Source organism: Paramisgurnus dabryanus, chromosome 11 (assembly GCF_030506205.2).
Source record: "Paramisgurnus dabryanus chromosome 11, PD_genome_1.1, whole genome shotgun sequence".
NCBI classification, from domain to species: Eukaryota; Metazoa; Chordata; class Actinopteri; order Cypriniformes; family Cobitidae; genus Paramisgurnus; species Paramisgurnus dabryanus.
Window position 1 is genome coordinate 39806407 of NC_133347.1, and position 19327 is coordinate 39825733.

A 19327-nucleotide genomic window follows, 5' to 3' on the forward strand; every position below is an offset into this window, starting at 1 on the left:
TCAGCGTCCTTTTCAGGATAGCTTTTCGCCCGTGCGATCTTGGATGCGAGAAGTATAAGGTTTCCAGTGACGGTCACGAGCGCTGTCTTCGTGCTCAGGCATCGAGCACTCCGGGGCTGCGTTCGTGGAGAGTTTCTGTTCTCTCTGTGAGAGCATAACCCTCTTGGATTGCGGAGACGACTGTCGTTTCTACGGGAACGCTGTCCGCGCCTTTGCAGTGCTGACGCCGCCATGGTGCGTCTGTCAAGCGCTCGCAGGGCGCCCTTCGCGTCACTACGCTGAGTAGGACGGAGGATGCGTCCTCCACCTACCGGCCTTCTCATCCTCAGCCGGTTGAGGCTCCGGTGGAGACTGCAGAGTCGTGTTCTACGATGTCTGCCGAATCCATTGGACCACCTCCGTTCCCCTCCTCGGACCCCATCTCGGCAGCGCAGGGGAACCGGTCGTCAGCAGCTCGCCCCGCCCGCTTAGCCGCTTCCCGTGAAATTCGGGAGTTTAAGTGGCCAGTGAAGGGCGACCCGGATTGGCAGAGGATCACTCTTCAGGAGATGGAGCTCCTTCCCCCGATAGAGGGTCGGGTGGAAAATCCTTGGTTTGCATATGTTCCACCGGCTGTTCGGCCGGTACCCACTTAACCACACATAAGAGTGCATTCCTCTTCCCTCTCTAGGTCTCCGGAGGATCGAAAGAGCCGTGAGCGGGTACACACCAGCTCCCCTACCTCTCCTCTATCGCCAGCGGGTGACCTGAGGAGTCCGAGCTCTCCGCTGAGGAGACCGGACCACCAGCACCCTCATCGGAGTCTGCGCTCTCCGTAGAGGAGACCAGACAACCGTTACCCTCAGCGGGCTCAGGTCAGTGTCACACACACATACTGTAGATGTTTATGCTGTCACAGCAGACGCACCGGCAGTCCCACCTGTCTCGCTTCGCTGCCCCACCGCGGGTACTTCGATAGTGTCGTTATTTCTCCTCGTACGGTGCCTGGGTGCTTGGCTTCAGTTCCCAGCCCGTTTCGTTGGGTTTTACGCACGATCCGCCTCGGTTACGAATCCGGCACACCCCAAAATTCGGGCTTTCGTTTCACTGTAGTGAAAGCGTCCGATGCACATGTACTGCGTGCAAAAGTCGATATCCTGTTGGCGAAGGATGTTCGAGCCGGTCCCTCTTACCGAGATGATGATGATAGGGTTTTTTCCAGCCTTTATCTCATAGTACCCAAAATACGCGGCGGGTTACGATCGATTTGATTTACGCACCGGCTCTACGAAGGTGTTCTTTTTGGATGATAACGCCGAGGCTCGTATTTCAATATTCAGATCGGTTTGCAGCCTTAGACCTGTAAGACATGTACTTTATGTGTCCATCTCCCCTCGCTTTAGACCGTTTTTCGCTCTGCGTTGTGGGGTGGGCATATTAATACTAAGTACACCATTCGAGCTGTCTCTCTCTCTCTCCGTGTCTCCATGTGTAGTCACGGCATTAAAATGTCAGAGAGAGAGCGTTGTTCGCATTCTGCTTTTTTCTACGTCGACTTATAATAGCCCGTTCTTGGCAGACGTGCGCGAACACAGAGAGTTAATGCTTCGGCATCTCGCTCGTTTAAGTCTTCAGGTCGACTGGGAAAGAGCAACTTTGCCCCGTGCAGAGGATCCTTTTTCTCAGTATGGAAATAAGACTCGATCGACTAATTGGCGTGTTTAACAAGAGCGCGCAACCAGTCAGTTCTGACTTGCCTCGGTTTAATTCGAGGGAAGTACACGGTCCCTCTGAAACAATTTCAGAAGCTCCTGGACATATGCATATGACAGCATGCTGCGGCTGTGACGCCGCCCGAGCTGCTTCATATGAGACCGCTTCAGCATTGGCTTACGATCGAGTCTCGAGGAGAGCGTGGCACACCGACATACACCGTGTAAACATTGCACCTGCGTGTCATTTAAATTTTTCCCTGTGGTAGACCCGGCATTTCCGATAGAAGATATGCCCCTGAGGGGTCTCCTGGCATTCTGTATATTGCAATGCCCTCAGCACGGGATGATCAGCCACGTATGACGGGCTTGCAGTCTCAGGGGTGTGCATAGCACCCCAACTGCCGCGAGCGGTGCGCTGTATATCTGGGACTTGTACGCTCCGCTATGGAGATGCGAGGGAAGGATGTATTAGCCGACACCAATAACATTGCGACTGTTGCGTTATTTACCGTTAAGGCGGTTTTGCGCTCTCGTCACCTGTCGCATCTCGCTCGTCATCTCCTCCTTTGGAGTCAGAAGCATCTGAGGTCCCTTCGTGCCATTTACATCCCGGGTTCGCTCAATACAGCGGCAGACGCGCTTCCCGAGCTGCGCCCCCGGCGAATGGCGACTCCACCTCCAGACGGTCCAGCTAATTTGGAAGAAGTTCGGTTGTGCGTAGATAGATCTGTTTGCGTCGCCGGACGATACCCACTGTCGCCTATTTTATTCACTAACCGAGGGCAGCCTCGGCGTGGATGCGTTGGCACACAGCTGGCCGCGGGGGGTGCGTAAATACGCATTCCTTCCAGTGAGCTTTATTGCGCAGACACTGTGCAAAGTCAGGCTGGACGAGGAGAGCCTTTTATTAGTCGCCCCGTACTGGATTGGTTTTCAGAGTTAATGCTCCTCGCGACAGCCCCTCCCTGACCATTTCCCCTGAGGAAAGACTTTCTTTCTCAAGGAAGGGGCACATTATGGCACCCGCGCCCCGACCTGTGGGATTTCCATGTATGGTTGTTGAGCGCGCGCAAGGTTTAGGTGATTTATCGCAAGCGGTATCTAACACCATCGACGCGGTTCGAGCACCGTCCACAAGACGGGCTTACGCGCTTAAAGAAACCTTTTTCGTCACCCGGTGCTCTTCGCAACGCGAGGACCCCAGAGAATGCCCATTAACATTGTGCTTTTATATCTTTAACATAGGTTAGATGGTAGGCTGTCCCTCCGCCATTAAAGTTGATATCTCCGCTATTTCTGCTCATCACTCTCTTATCAACGGCAGATCAGTTGGCCAGCATGATTTAATTATTACATTTTAAGAGGCGCTCGCAGGCTAAACCCCTCGCGCCCTCCCTCTTTCCTCCTGAGACCTGTCCGTGGTGCTGAAGCCTTCAGGTCTCCCTTTTGAGCCTTTGCAGTCTACGAGTCTGATGTTTTTATCAATGAAAACTCTGACCCTGATAGCATTGGCCTCCATGAAGAGAGTAGGGGATTTACATGCATTCTCTGTTGACGATTCGTGCCTTTAGTTTGGTCCTGCTGTCTCACTGAGACCCAGACCAGGCTACGTGCCCAAAGTTCCCACCACTCCCTTCAGAGATAAGGTGGTGAGCTTGCAAGCGCTGCCCTCGGAGGACGAAGACCCAACCATGGCTTTGTTGTGCCCCGTACGCGCACTGCGACTCTACGTGGCTCGCACGCAAAGCCTCAGGACCTCAGACCAGCTCTTTGTTTGTTATGGTGGCCAGCAGAAAGGGAAAGCTGTCACTAAGCAGAGGATGTCTCATTGGATAGTTGATACTATCGCCCTGGCTTATAATCTTCAGGGTATTCCTTGCCCCTTTAATTTGAGAGCACACTCCACACGGAGTGTTGCCTCATCTTGGGCTTTAGCTCGTGGTTCCTCGCTAACAGACATCTGTAGAGCTGCTGGTTGGGCGACACCTAATACGTTCACTAGATTTTACAGTGTTCGTATCGAGCCTGTATCCTCTCGTGTTCTTTCGTCACCTGGGGGAGCATGGAGAGCAGTCTCGCAGGTCGGCTTGCAGCCTCCAACTGATGCTTCATAACTGTGTCAGTATGGAAGGCCTTCAGAACAAAAATGCGTAATGGTTTGAATTGTTCTTCCTCCGCTGCCTTGGCAGCCTTTGTTGCGGAGCATTGGCTGTCAGCCTTTCACTAGCTGTATCCTCGCGAACCTACGTGTCTGGCTCGGGCTCCACATTGTGTCCCACCGGGTTCCTTTGTGAGTATTTTTCCGTGGGGTTAATCGGAGACGTCACGTCCCTTCGCCACAGGGCTGCTCCCTGCTGTTTATCGACCGGTCACTTTCTCCCGGCTTTCTCAGCGAAAAGAAGCTAATTTCCCTATTTGCACCTGCTGCTTATAAAGGCACCTGGCGGGGCGGCGCCAACATTATGCAAATATCTCAATGCCAAGTTCATTGGCGTTTTAGTAGTATACGAAGCAGATTGGTCTCTCTAAGCGAGTTCCCAATTCGTCGGTCACGACGTGACGTCTCCGTTCCCTCCTTCAGGGAACGAGGGTTACATCCGTAACCGAGACGTTTCCAAGGCAGAATCACCTTTGTTATTTTTTTAGGTTTAGTTATCAAAATGTATTTTTGTGTGATGTTCTGTAGATCGTGGCTTTAAAATGTTATGAGGAATAAATAAACAAATGTTGCCTTATATATTTTACCTTAAAAAAATAAATATATAAATGCATTGTCAGTTTTGTCTTCGTTCATCACTTGAAAGACAGTTTTGGTCACTTTAACAGAAAGTTGTTTATGTGTGCTGCTTGTGAAAGAAAATAAAAGTTACCAATTTGTACCTGGTCTGGCCCCCTCCCAACCCATGCAGACAAACATAGATATGATTCGACTATCGGTCGACTATGGAAAGATTCGACAATTCTGATTCGAATATGTAAATCCTTAGTCGAGGACACCTCTACTTTATATTATGACCCGCTATGTACTGCGTAATTAAACCAAATTTGCAGCGTACCTATTTGTAACAACTGAGTACCTCTACAGTACATACTTTGTAGGTATAAGGAAACAATATGTTAAGTTCCCTTTCAGTCGGTCACTACGACGTCACGTCGTGACCGACGAATTGGGAACCGCTCCGCGGGTGACCTATCTACTTCGAGAAACTATGAAAACGCCAATGAACTTGACATGCAGGTATTTGCATAATGCCGGCGCCATCCCCGCCATGTGCGTATATAAGCCGCAGGTGCACAATACCAAATCAGCTTTTATTCCTTCGAAGCCGGCAGACATCTGCTCTCGAGAAGCGTTTTCTGATCTTCGTAGATCCTGGGCTGCAGAGAAAAAAGATTTCAGCTTGCCGAAGTTGGTTGGGCAAAGACACCTCAGCGGAGGCTCGCAGTGTTTTCTCCACCCTTTCTCTCTCTCTCTCTCTCTCTCTCTCTCTCTCTCTCTCTCTTTCATTTAGGATTTGAGTTCGAGTGAGTGCGTTGCCTCTCCCTGTGTGTTTCACCAGCTTGCACGTTTGAGCTTTGTGTCTTTTTAAAGACAGCCACTCTTTCGTGTCAAGGTCGGGTGCATCTTTTTAAAGATGGCATTCCGCCCGTGCTCCGTTTCTGGATGCGTTGTGTTCATTGCTCCCCGGGATGGCCACGAGCGTTGTCTTTCGTGTCTGGGGCTCCAGCACGCAGAGGCAGCGTTCCGTGATAGTTCATGCTCCATCTGCGAGGGCATGACTATGGCGGATTTGCGGAGACGGGTGTCGTTTCTCCGGGAACGGCCCCCGCCTTCCAAGCCTGGTACTGCTAGGAGCGCAGTTACTAGGCTTGCGAAGGATGATCTCCGTATAACGGTGCTGGGTCGGTCTGCTGGTTCGTCCAGTAGCTCCCAGCGCCCTGATCCATTGCCAGCGGAGGTCCCAATGGAGACGAGCGGCCCGTGTTCTACGTTGTCCTCGCGCTCTGTCGAGCCTCCACCGGGGACTTTGTCCACCGTAGCATCGGAGGGGGGGCTGTCAACCTCGGACGCCGATCCAGACCCGCTCCCTCCTTCGGGAAGGGTTGCGGAACCTGCGTTCGACCCCGAGATGGCAGCCATGCTCGTCCCGCCTCGGGAAACCGTCCCGCCTCGACGATTGGTACTTTGGGGGTGCCAGGGCTTCTCAGTCCTCGCCCCCGGTGCCTTTCTTCCCCGAGGTGCATGAAGAGCTGACGCGGTCGTGGAAAACCCCGTTTTCCTCCCGGAACCGGCCGTTTCAGCTTTCAACTCTCACCTCCCTCGAGGGTGGAGATGCCAGGGGGTACACTGGTATCCCGTCAGTGGAGCGGCCGGTCGCGATGCAGTTGTGTCCGGCCGGTGTCACTTCCTCCTGGCGGGACCACCCTGCTCTCCCCTCACGGGCCTGTAAGCATTCGTCCGCTCTAACCGGCGCTGCTTACAAAGCCTGTGGGGAGGCAGCTTCAGCCCTGCATGCCATGGCATTGCTGCAGGTTCACCAGGCTAAGGCTCTGAGGGACCTGCACGCGGGGGGGTCACGATTCGGCGGAGTTCTCCGAGCTCCGTGCGGCTACTGACCTGGCGCTTCGTGCGACCAAGGTCACCGCACGTGCCGTCGGTCGTGCGATGTCCACCCTGGTGGTCCAGGAATGCCATCTTTGGCTGTGCCTGGCGGACATGAAGGATGCTGATAAAACCCGGCTCCTGAATGCTGCGGTTTCCCAGGCCGGCCTGTTCAGCGAGACGGTCGAGGAGTTTGCCCAGCAATTCTCAGCGGCCAAGAAGCAGACTGAGGCCATCGCTCAGATCATGCCACGTCGGAAGCGTCCTGCGCCTGCCCCGTCCACGTCGGCACCTCAGCCTGCTCCTCGCCGAGGGCGTCCTGCGGCGGCCGCCCCCGTTCCTCCCCAGTGCTCTTCTAAGAAGCGAGGAACCGGTCAGCAGTCCGCTCCGCCCGCTCAGCCCGCTTCAAAGTGTGGAAAAAGGAAGTCGAAGCGGCCCTGAGACGGGCGACCTAGAGATGGAGAGGATCGCTCTTCGGGAGATGGTGAAGGAACCCTTCCCCCCACCGGAGGAGGGCCGGTTGGGGAATCCTTTGTTTCATTTTTCTGTTCCGCCGACTATTCAGTCGGCACCCACACAATCACAAAAAAAGCGAATTCCACTTTCATCTCTAGGTCTTCAGATGAGCGCCGGAGACACGATGGGCTCATAACCCCCCATCGTTCTCCGACTCATCAGAGGAGTACGAGAGCAACGCACGGGCTCATAACCCCATCGCGCTCTCTGACTTCTCAGGGGGAGAGGAGACAATCACGGGCTCATAACCCATCGTCTTCCTCCCCCTTCGCCAGAGGGTGCATCGAGTGGCGTGAGGTGTCTTCAGCAGAGCCTCCCTTACTCACCAACCCAACAGCGGACTCAGGTGAGTGTTATCATGCACAACACTGCTGTCGGTGTGGCCAATACGCACACACCGGCGATCACCTCTGTTGTGCCCACCGCGGGTACACCGATAGTGCCTTTAGTCCCTCTCGCACGGTGTCTGGGGGCGTGGGAACAGCTTCCCAGCCCGTCGCTTTGGCTTTTACGGACGATTCTCGGCTATGCGATCCAATTTGCCCGGCGTCCCCCCCAAATTCTTTGGCGTTCGTTTCACTGCGGTGAGAGCTGCCGATGCGCACGTCCTCCGTGCGGAGATCGCTGTCCTATTGGCGAAGGACGTGATCGAGCCGGTCCCTCCAGCCGAGATGAGGTCAGGGTTTTACAGCCCTTACTTTATTCTACCCAAGAAAACCGGCGGCTTGCGACCGATTCTGGACCTGCGTTCGCTGAACCGTGCACTTCACAGAATGCCGTTCAAGATGCTGACGCCCAAGCGCATATTTCCATGCATTCGTCCAAACGATTGGTTCGCATCTATCGACCTGAAGGACGCGTACGGGATGGAACTGGACTCGGTCGATTTGACAGCTCGTTTAACAGAAGCGCGTGTACAGTTGATTCTGACTTGCCTGAATACATTCAAGAGCAAGAGCGTGGTCCCGCTGAAACAATTTCAGAAGCTCCTGGGGCATATGGCAGCAGCTGCAGCTGTGACATCACTCGGGCTGCTGCATATGCGACCGCTTCAGCATTGGCTTCACGACCGAGTCCCGAGGAGAGCGTGGCACTCACCGTGTTGTCATTACACCTGCGTGTCGTTGCACTTTCACTCCGTGGTCAGACCGTGCGTTTCTCCGAGCCGGTGTGCCTCTGAGACAGGTCTCCAGGCATGCAATAGTATGCACAGATGCTTTGGACACGGGGTGGGGGGCCACGTACGATGGGCTTGTGGCTTCGGGGGTCTGGACGGCACCCCAGCTGCATTGGCACATAAATTGCCGAGAAATGTGGGCTGTACATCTTGCGCTCGTCCGTTTCAGCAACGAGTTACGGGGCAAAGATGTATTAGTTTGCACAGACAATACTGCGACCGTTGCGTACATCAATCGTCAAGGCGGTTTACGCTCGCGTCACCTGTCGCATCTCGCTCGTCACCTCCTCACTTGGAGTCAGAAGAATTTGAGGTCTCTTCGTGCCATTTACATTCCGGGCACGCTCAATGTAGAAGCAGATGCGCGTCCCGGCGAATGGCGACTCCACCCCATTGCGGTTCAGCAGATTTGGAGACGTTTCGGCAAAGCGCAGATAGATGCATTGGCACACAGCTGGCCGCGAAACATGCGCAAATACGCGTTCCCTCCGGTGAGCCTCATTGCGCAAACCCTATGCAAGATCCGGGAGGACGAGGAGAGCGTGCTGTTGGTGGCACCGTATTGGACAACCAGGAGTTGGTTTCCAGAACTCTCTCTCCTCGCGACAGCCCCTCCTTGGAAGATTCCCCTGAGGAAGGACCTTCTTTCTCAACGAGAGGGCACATTATGGCACCCTCGCCCCGACCTGTGGAACCTCCACGGAGGATATGAGTGATTTACCGCAAGAGGTATCTAACACTATTGCTGCAGCGCGACCACCGTCTACGAGGCAGGCTTACGCGCTTAAATGGAACCTGTCTGTCGACTGGTGTTGTTCCCAACGTGAGAACCCTCGAGAATGCCCGATTAGTTTTGTGCTTTTGTATCTCCAGCGTCGTTTGGAGAATAGGCTGTCACCATCCACTATTAAGGTCGATATCGCTGCGATATCAGCTCACCATTCACCCTAAAACGGTAGGACAGTGGGTCAGCAACACCTGGTCATTAGATTTCTCAGAGGCGCTCGAAGACTGAATCCTTCGCATCCTCCCTCTATTCCTCCTTGGGACCTGTCCTTGGTGCTGAAATCACTCCAGGAAGCCCCATTTGAGCCTCTGCATAGTGTGAGTCTTAAATTCCTTACTATGAAGACTTTAACTCTCCTTGCTTTGGCTTCTGTTAAAAGGATAGGAGATATTCATGCATTTTCGATCGATGATTCGTTCCTTCAGTTCGGGCCAGCTAAATCCAGCGTAACACTGAGACCCCGGCCCGGCTTCGTGCCCAAAGTTCCCACCACTCCTTTCAGAGATCAGGTGGTGAACCTACAAGCGCTGCCTTTGGAGGAGGCAGACCCAGCCATGGCTTTGTTGTGCCCTGTTCGTGCACTATGTGTGTATATAGACAGGACGCAAAGCTTTAGGACCTCAGACCAGCTCTTTATTTGTTTCGGTGGTCAGCAGGAAGGGAAAGCTGTCACCAAGCAGAGGATGTCCCCTTGGATTGTGGATACTATAGCCCTTGCATATCAGAAGCAAGACGTGCCTTGTCCATTTAATTTACGTGCCCACTCTACACGCAGTGTGGCATCATCTTGGGGACTGGCTCGCGGTTCCTCGCTAACGGATATTTGTAGGGCTGCAGACTGGGCGACACCTAATACGTTCACAAGATTCTATAGTGTTCGTGTCGAGCCGGTATCCTCTCAGGTTCTTTCTGTTAACTAGTTAAAAACACAGAGGGTCGGCTCGTGTGTCGGCTTGGAGCCTCTATTTTGGTGCTGCACATTTGCACCGTTATGGAAGGCCGTCGAGGCAAAAAAGTCACAAAAACAGTTTTTGGCTCTCCTCCACCGCCCTGATAGCCGATGTTGCGGAGCATCCGCTGTCAGCCTATCACTGATGTATTCTCTGTAAACCTGTGTAGGCTAGGCGTCCACATTTGTCCCCTACGTGGGGTTCATTTGTGTGTATAGTTCGTGGGGTTCAATCCTCCACGTTTTTCCTTAGAAGAGCTTGCTCTGCATCTCTCTGCATACCATGTATTGTTCAGAGACTTCTTATGAGCAACCTGTCGGTTGTTTCATATTTTTATGTCATCCATTCAACCTTCTTAGGGGGTGGCTTCCGCAGTGAGATAAAATAATAAAAGAAATTACTTTTTCTGCTGTTCTAAGTTTCAATTCGAATGCTCAGAAAAGCATTTTTCAAAGAGATTTCAACATTTCAAAGGTTGGATTGTGACTTTTCATGCAAAAGTGGCCAATTCGGCCTAAAATGCCTTCAGGAGCATTCTTATGATGAGAAATGTCGTTTAAAGGCATTTCCAGCTCAGAAAAGCATTTTTCAAGCGATTTCAACATTTCAGGTTGGATTGTGACTTTTCATGCAAAAGTGCCTAATTCTGCTTAAAATGCCTCCAGGAGCATTCTTATGATGAGAAATGTCGTTTAAAGGCATTTCCAGCTCAGAAAAGCATTTTTCAAGCGATTTCAACATTTCAGTTGGACTGTGACTTTTCATGCAAAAGTGCCCAATTCGGCCTAAAATGCCTTCAGGGGCATTCTTATGATGAGAAATGTCGTTTAAAGGCATTTCCAGCTCAGAAAAGCATTTTTCAAGCGATTTCAACATTTCAGGTTGGATTGTGACTTTTCATGCAAAAGTGCCTAATTCTGCCTAAAATGCCTCCAGGAGCATTCTTATGATGAGAAATGTCGTTTAAAGGCATTTCCAGCTCAGAAAAGCATTTTTCAAGCGATTTCAACATTTCAGGTTGGATTGTGACTTTTCATGCAAAAGTGCCCAATTCGGCCTAAAATGCCTTCAGGGGCATTCTTATGATGAGAAATGACGTTTAAAGGCATTTCCAGCTCAGAAAAGCATTTTTCAAGCGATTTCAACATTTCAGGTTGGACTGTGACTTTTCATGCAAAAGTGCCCAATTCGGCCTAAAATGCCTTCAGGGGCATTCTTATGATGAGAAATGACATTTAAAGGCATTTCCAGCTCAGAAAAGCATTTTTCAAGCGATTTCAACATTTCAGGTTGGACTGTGACTTTTCATGCAAAAGTGCCCAATTCGGCCTAAAATGCCTTCAGGGGCATTCTTATGATGAGAAATGTCGTTTAAAGGCATTTCCAGCTCAGAAAAACATTTTTCAAGCGATTTCAACATTTCAGGTTGGACTGTGACTTTTCATGCAAAAGTGCCCAATTCGGCCTAAAATGCCTTCAGGGGCGTTCTTATGATGAGAAATGTCGTTTAAAGGCATTTCCAGCTCAGAAAAGCATTTTCCAAGCGATTTCAACATTTCAGGTTGGACTGTGACTTTTCATGCAAAAGTGCCCAATTCGGCCTAAAATGCCTTCAGGGGCATTCTTATGATGAGAAATGTCGTTTAAAGGCATTTCCAGCTCAGAAAAGCACTTTTCAAGCGATTTCAACATTTCAGGTTGGACTGTGACTTTTCATGCAAAAGTGCCCAATTCGGCCTAAAATGCCTTCAGGGGCATTCTTATGATGAGAAATGTCGTTTAAAGGCATTTCCAGCTCAGAAAAGCATTTTTCAAGCGATTTCAACATTTCAGTTGGACTGTGACTTTTCATGCAAAAGTGCCCAATTCGGCCTAAAATGCCTTCAGGGGCATTCTTATGATGAGAAATGTCGTTTAAAGGCATTTCCAGCTCAGAAAAGCATTTTTCAAGCGATTTCAACATTTCAGGTTGGACTGTGACTTTTTATGCAAAAGTGCCCAATTCGGCCTAAAATGCCTTCAGGGGCATTCTTATGATGAGAAATGTCGTTTAAAGGCATTTCCAGCTCAGAAAAGCATTTTTCAAGCGATTTCAACATTTCAGGTTGGACTGTGACTTTTCATGCAAAAGTGCCCAATTCGGCCTAAAATGCCTTCTTATGATGAGAAATGTCGTTTAAAGGCATTTCCAGCTCAGAAAAGCATTTTTCAAGCGATTTCAAAATTTCAGGTTGGACTGTGACTTTTCATGCAAAAGTGCCCAATTCGGCCTAAAATGCCTTCAGGGGCATTCTTATGATGAGAAATGTCGTTTAAAGGCATTTCCAGCTCAGAAAAGCATTTTTCAAGCAATTTCAACATTTCAGGTTGGATTGTGACTTTTCATGCAAAAGTGCCCAATTCGGCCTAAAATGCCTCCAGGGGCATTCTTATGATGAGAAATGTCGTTTAAAGGCATTTCCAGCTCAGAAAAGCATTTTTCAAGCGATTTCAACATTTCAGGTTGGACTGTGACTTTTCATGCAAAAGTGCCCAATTCGGCCTAAAATGCCTTCAGGGGCATTCTTATGATGAGAAATGTCGTTTAAAGGCATTTCCAGCTCAGAAAAGCATTTTTCAAGCGATTTCAACATTTCAGGTTGGACTGTGACTTTTCATGCAAAAGTGCCCAATTCGGCCTAAAATGCCTTCAGGGGCATTCTTATGATGAGAAATGTCGTTTAAAGGCATTTCCAGCTCAGAAAAGCATTTTTCAAGCGATTTCAACATTTCAGGTTGGACTGCGACTTTTCATGCAAAAGTGCCCAATTCGGCCTAAAATGCCTTCAGGGGCATTCTTATGATGAGAAATGTCATTTAAAGGCATTTCCAGCTCAGAAAAGCATTTTTCAAGCGATTTCAACATTTCAGGTTGGACTGTGACTTTTCATGCAAAAGTGCCCAAATCGGCCTAAAATGCCTTCAGGGGCATTCTTATGATGAGAAATGTCGTTTAAAGGCATTTCCAGCTCAGAAAAGCATTTTTCAAGCGATTTCAACATTTCAGGTTGGACTGTGACTTTTCATGCAAAAGTGCCCAATTCGGCCTAAAATGCCTTCAGGGGCATTCTTATGATGAGAAATGTCGTTTAAAGGCATTTCCAGCTCAGAAAAGCATTTTTCAAGCGATTTCAACATTTCAGGTTGGACTGTGACTTTTCATGCAAAAGTGCCCAAAAAATGCCTTCTTATGATGAGAAATGTCGTTTAAAGGCATTTCCAGCTCAGAAAAGCATTTTTCAAGCGATTTCAACATTTCAGGTTGGACTGTGACTTTTCGTGCAAAAGTGCCCAATTCGGCCTAAAATGCCTTCAGGGGCATTCTTATGATGAGAAATGTCGTTTAAAGGCATTTCCAGCTCAGAAAAGCATTTTTCAAGCGATTTCAACATTTCAGGTTGGATTGTGACTTTTCATGCAAAAGTGCCTAATTCTGCCTAAAATGCCTCCAGGAGCATTCTTATGATGAGAAATGTCGTTTAAAGGCATTTCCAGCTCAGAAAAGCATTTTTCAAGCGATTTCAGGTTGGATTGTGACTTTTCATGCAAAAGTGCCCAATTCGGCCTAAAATGCCTTCAGGAGCATTCTTATGATGAGAAATGTCGATTAAAGGCATTTCCAGCTCAGAAAAGCATTTTTCAAGCGATTTCAACATTTCAGGTTGGACTGTGACTTTTCATGCAAAAGTGCCCAATTCGGCCTAAAATGCCTTCAGGGGAATTCTTGTGATGAGAAATGTCGTTTAAAGGCATTTCCAGCTCAGAAAAGCATTTTTCAAGCGATTTCAACATTTCAGGTTGGACTGTGACTTTTCATGCAAAAGTGCCCAATTCGGCCTAAAATGCCTTCAGGGGCATTCTTATGATGAGAAATGTCGTTTAAAGGCATTTCCAGCTCAGAAAAGCATTTTTCAAGCGATTTCAACATTTCAGGTTGGACTGTGACTTTTCATGCAAAAGTGCCCAATTCGGCCTAAAATGCCTTCAGGGGCATTCTTATGATGAGAAATGACGTTTAAAGGCATTTCCAGCTCAGAAAAGCATTTTTCAAGCGATTTCAACATTTCAGGTTGGACTGTGACTTTTCATGCAAAAGTGCCCAATTCGGCCTAAAATGCCTTCAGGGGAATTTTTATGATGAGAAATGTCGTTTAAAGGCATTTACAGCTCAGAAAAGCATTTTTCAAGCGATTTCAACATTTCAGGTTGGACTGTGACTTTTCATGCAAAAGTGCCCAATTCAGCCTAAAATGCCTTCAGGGGCATTCTTATGATGAGAAATGTCGTTTAAAGGCATTTCCAGCTCAGAAAAGCATTTTTCAAGCGATTTCAACATTTCAGGTTGGACTGTGACTTTTCATGCAAAAGTGCCCAATTCGGCCTAAAATGCCTTCAGGGGCATTCTTATGATGAGAAATGTCGTTTAAAGGCATTTCCAGCTCAGAAAAGCATTTTTCAAGTGATTTCAACATTTCAGGTTGGACTGTGACTTTTCATGCAAAAGTGCCCAATTCGGCCTAAAATGCCTTCAGGGGCATTCTTATGATGAGAAATGTCGTTTAAAGGCATTTCCAGCTCAGAAATGCATTTTTCAAGCGATTTCAAAATTTCAGGTTGGACTGTGACTTTTCATGCAAAAGTGCCCAATTCAGCCTAAAATGCCTTCAGGGGCATTCTTATGATGAGAAATGTCGTTTAAAGGCATTTCCAGCTCAGAAAAGCATTTTTCAAGCGATTTCAACATTTCAGGTTGGACTGTGACTTTTCATGCAAAAGTGCCCAATTCGGCCTAAAATGCCTTCAGGGGCATTCTCATGATGAGAAATGTCGTTTAAAGGCATTTCCAGCTCAGAAAAGCATTTTTCAAGTGATTTCAACATTTCAGGTTGGACTGTGACTTTTCATGCAAAAGTGCCCAATTCGGCCTAAAATGCCTTCTTATGATGAGAAATGTCGTTTAAAGGCATTTCCAGCTCAGAAAAGCATTTTTCAAGCGATTTCAACATTTCAGGTTGGACTGTGACTTTTCATGCAAAAGTGCCCAATTCGGCCTAAAAATGTCTTCAGGGGTATTCTTATGATGAGAAATGTCGTTTAAAGGCATTTCCAGCTCAGAAAAGCATTTTTCAAGCGATTTCAACATTTCAGGTTGGACTGTGACTTTTCATGCAAAAGTGCCCAATTCGGCCTAAAATGCCTTCTTATGATGAGAAATGTCGTTTAAAGGCATTTCCAGCTCATAAAAGCATTTTTCAAGCGATTTCAACATTTCAGGTTGGACTTTTCATGCAAAAGTGCCCAATTCGGCCTAAAATGCCTTTGTCACAAGGTGACGATCTTTTTGGGCGGAACCAAAAGTTGGGAAAGTTTGGTTCCGCCCCGATGTTTCCGCCCAGACCGGAGAAAGGAAACACCGGACATCCGGCAGCATCGCGAAGGGCTGTAATCAGTCGATTAAGCACAGCTGTGTGTAGTCAAGGAGATCGCCGGGTGATTGGACAACTGGAGTACACGGAGGAGTATTTAGAGAGCAGTTAGATCACAGTTGGACGCGTTTGGTGTGTGCTGAGGAACGGAGCTGTGCTCGTTGATAGACATTGGTGGCTGTCTACATTTTCTCTCTCTCCCTCTCTCTCTCTCGTTGTAGTTTGCGGTGGAAACGCTGGAGTTAAAGGAAGATCCTACGGGTAGAAGAAACATTGGTCTAAGTGGCACAATTAAAGGAGTAAAGCAGGAAGGAAACCGACTTTGTGTTGCAACGTAAACAAAGGCAAACCGCTGTGAGTATCAACTCTGGTGTTGAGTGACTTGTAAAAACTAACCTGTGCAATCGTTGGATACCTACAGGAGAAGGAGGGCGGCCCTACCCCTGAAACAGCGTGGTGGGTGAGCTGCAGAAGCGTCCATCCAAACAGCCACAGCAACGAACTACCATTCCGGTCGTATTTCCATCGCCCTCATCCAGCCCAAACGAAGTGGAGAACGCAGGGCGTCCTTTGTTGTGTACACTGATAGTGTGGTGAGTGAGTCTTTGCAATTAGTAAACTTTTCACGTTGAAGTGGTGCTGTGTATTTGCTGTGGGTTGCTGTGTGTCTTGTCAGACGAAACCCCGCATCATCCATTTTTCACTGGGCAGAGGACGGAGAGGCTAACGACCTCAGGAATTACCAGCTACTATACGCAGTGTGCTGTTTGGAGCGTGAAGTGACGCAGATTAAGAGCTGTCAGCGAGTGTGAGTACAACATTGGAATTATTTGTATTGGAAACTTACCTGTGTCCGCCCCTGTCGCAGAGGCGGAGGCGAAAGAGTTCCGCCGCCCCGTGGTCTCTACAAAGGGGCGCCCCTGTCCAGGATTCGATCGCCCTACGGGTAGTGAGGATAGGGCAGCGCTCGACCCGGTGAGGCGGTGTGCCATCTTCGCCCCTCTGCTGGACCTGCGGAGGAAGCTATACCTACCAAGCGCTGTAAACAGCAGACCAGGTGAGAAGCATCCAAAATCCAAGTAACAGTGCTTTGTGTCCCAGCGGTCACCTGTGGAGCAAAAGGAGAACGAGAGAGAACATTAGGAGAACAGACTGTGGAAAGCTATACCTACCAAGAGCTGTAAACAGCAGACCAGGTGAGAAGCATCCAAAAATCCAAGTAACAGTGCTTTGTGTCCCAGCGGTCGCCTGTGGAGCAAAAGGAGAACGAGAGTGAACATTAGGAGAACAGACTGTGGAAAGCTATACCTACCAAGAGCTGTAAACAGCAGACCAGGTGAGAAGCATCCAAAAATCCAAGTAACAGTGCTTTGTGTCCCAGCGGTCGCCTGTGGAGCAAAAGGAGAACGAGAGTGAACATTAGGAGAACAGACTGTGGAAAGCTATACCTACCAAGAGCTGTAAACAGCAGACGAGCGGTCACCTGTGGAGAAAAAGGAAGAACGAGAGTGGACATTTGGAGAACAGACTGTGGAAAGCTATACCTACCAAGAGCTGTAAACAGCAGAGCCGGTGAGAGGTATTTGAAGTTCAAGTTAACAGTGCTTTTGTGTCCCAGTAGTCACCTGTGGAGCAAAAGGAGAACGAGAGTGAACATTAAGAGAACAGACTGTGGAGAGCTATACCTACCAAGAGCTGTAAACAGCAGAACCAGCGAGGAGTGTTCGAAGTCCAAGTTAACAGTGCTTTTGTGTCCCAGCGGCCACCTGTGGAGAAGAAGGAGAACGAGAGTGAACATTAGGAGAACAGACTGTGGAAAGTGATACCTACCAAGAGAGCTGTAAACAGCAGAGCCGGTGAGAAATACCCCAAGTCCAAGTTAACAGTGCTTTTGTGTCTCAGCGGCCACCTGTGGAGAACAAGGAGCCAGAGAGTGAACGTACGACGGAGAAATGTGAAGGCACGCGGGGCGAAGACCCCCTGCCGAACAGAAAAGGTACGCAGATAGTGGAAAGTTCACTTACCAGTCGCACTGTTTGTACTCTGCCTCCAGGAAGGAAGAAGGAGGGCGCCACGGATAGCAGGGACCAGGCCGGAGCCTGACGTTTCCCCTCCCCCCGGCTTACGGTGGTCTGCACCCCCGTTGCCCTTGTCCCTGCCTGCCCGTGGCTGCAGTCTCCCTGGAGGGAGGAGCCAGAGACTCATTAGTTTTAATTTCCCCTTTTCCCATTTCCCCAGTCCTTTTAAATATTTAAATTCAATAAAGATTGTTTTATATTTTACTTACCTGTTCTCGTGTTTGTCTGGTCATTGGGTTGGCTTTGGGGACCTCCTCGAGGTGGAAGTTGAGAAGGGGCGTTGCTTCAGTCAAACATAGCCAGCCCCTGGGGGTGACACCTTCAGGGGCATTCTTATGATGAGAAATGTCGTTTAAAGGCATTTCCAGCTCAGAAAAGCATTTTTCAAGCGATTTCAAGATTTCAGGTTGGACTGTGACTTTTCGTGCAAAAGTGCCCAATTCGGCCTAAAATGCCTTCAGGGGCATTCTTATGATAAGAAATGTCGTTTAAAGGCATTTCCAGCTCAGAAAAGCATTTTTCAAGCGATTTCAACATTTCAGGTAGGACTGTGACTTTTCGTGCAAAAGTGCCCAATTCGGCCTAAAATGCCTTCAGGGGCATTCTTATGATGAGAAATGTCGTTTAAAGGCATTTCCAGCTCAGAAAAGCATTTTTCAAGCGATTTCAACATTTCAGGTTGGACTGTGACTTTTCGTGCAAAAGTGCCCAATTCGGCCTAAAATGCCTTCAGGGGCATTCTTATGATGAGAAATGTCGTTTAAAGGCATTTCCAGCTCAGAAAAGCATTTTTCAAGCGATTTCAACATTTCAGGTTGGACTGTGACTTTTCGTGCAAAAGTGCCCAATTCGGCCTAAAATGCCTTCAGGGGCATTCTTATGATGAGAAATGTCGTTTAAAGGCATTTCCAGCTCAGAAAAGCATTTTTCAAGCGATTTCAACATTTCAGGTAGGACTGTGACTTTTCGTGCAAAAGTGCCCAATTCGGCCTAAAATGCCTTCAGGGGCATTCTTATGATGAGAAATGTCGTTTAAAGGCATTTCCAGCTCAGAAAAGCATTTTTCAAGCGATTTCAACATTTCAGGTTGGACTGGGACTTTTCGTGCAAAAGTGCCCAATTCGGCCTAAAATGCCTTCAGGGGCATTCTTATGATGAGAAATGTCGTTTAAAGGCATTTCCAGCTCAGAAAAGCATTTTTCAAGCGATTTCAACATTTCAGGTTGGACTGTGACTTTTCGTGCAAAAGTGCCCAATTCGGCCTAAAATGCCTTCAGGGGCATTCTTATGATGAGAAATGTCGTTTAAAGGCATTTCCAGCTCAGAAAAGCATTTTTCAAGCGATTTCAACATTTCAGGTTGGACTGTGACTTTTCGTGCAAAAGTGCCCAATTCGGCCTAAAATGCCTTCAGGGGCATTCTTATGATGAGAAATGTCGTTTAAAGGCATTTCCAGCTCAGAAAAGCATTTTTCAAGCGATTTCAACATTTCAGGTTGGACTGTGACTTTTCGTGCAAAAGTGCCCAATTCGGCCTAAAATGCCTTCAGGGGCATTCTTATGATGAGAAATGTCGTTTAAAGGCATTTCCAGCTCAGAAAAGCATTTTTCAAGCGATTTCAACATTTCAAGTTGGACTGTGACTTTTCGTGCAAAAGTGCCCAATTCGGCCTAAAATGCCTTCAGGGGCATTCTTATGATGAGAAATGTCGTTTAAAGGCATTTCCAGCTCAGAAAAGCATTTTTCAAGCGATTTCAACATTTCAGGTTGGACTGTGACTTTTCGTGCAAAAGTGCCCAATTCGGCCTAAAATGCCTTCAGGGGCATTCTTATGATGAGAAATGTCGTTTAAAGGCATTTCCAGCTCAGAAAAGCATTTTTCAAGCGATTTCAACATTTCAGGTTGGACTGTGACTTTTCGTGCAAAAGTGCCCAATTCGGCCTAAAATGCCTTCAGGGGCATTCTTATGATGAGAAATGTCGTTTAAAGGCATTTCCAGCTCAGAAAAGCATTTTTCAAGCGATTTTAACATTTCAGGTAGGACTGTGACTTTTCG

The 19327-nt window shown here is 48.4% G+C and overlaps 2 long non-coding RNA genes across 2 annotated transcripts in view; one reads left to right on the forward strand and one right to left on the reverse strand.

Moving 5' to 3' along the window:
• Positions 1–19327, forward strand: part of LOC135765263 (uncharacterized) — a 612169-nt gene that overhangs the window by 152494 nt on the left and 440348 nt on the right. The window lies entirely within an intron of this gene.
• LOC135753316 (uncharacterized) lies at positions 15093–17414 on the reverse strand. The gene is made up of 3 exons (XR_012337890.1): positions 17217–17414; positions 16741–17101; positions 15093–16580 (listed from the first exon to the last, which is right to left on the reverse strand). It is a non-coding gene; the product is annotated as an uncharacterized lncRNA (long non-coding RNA).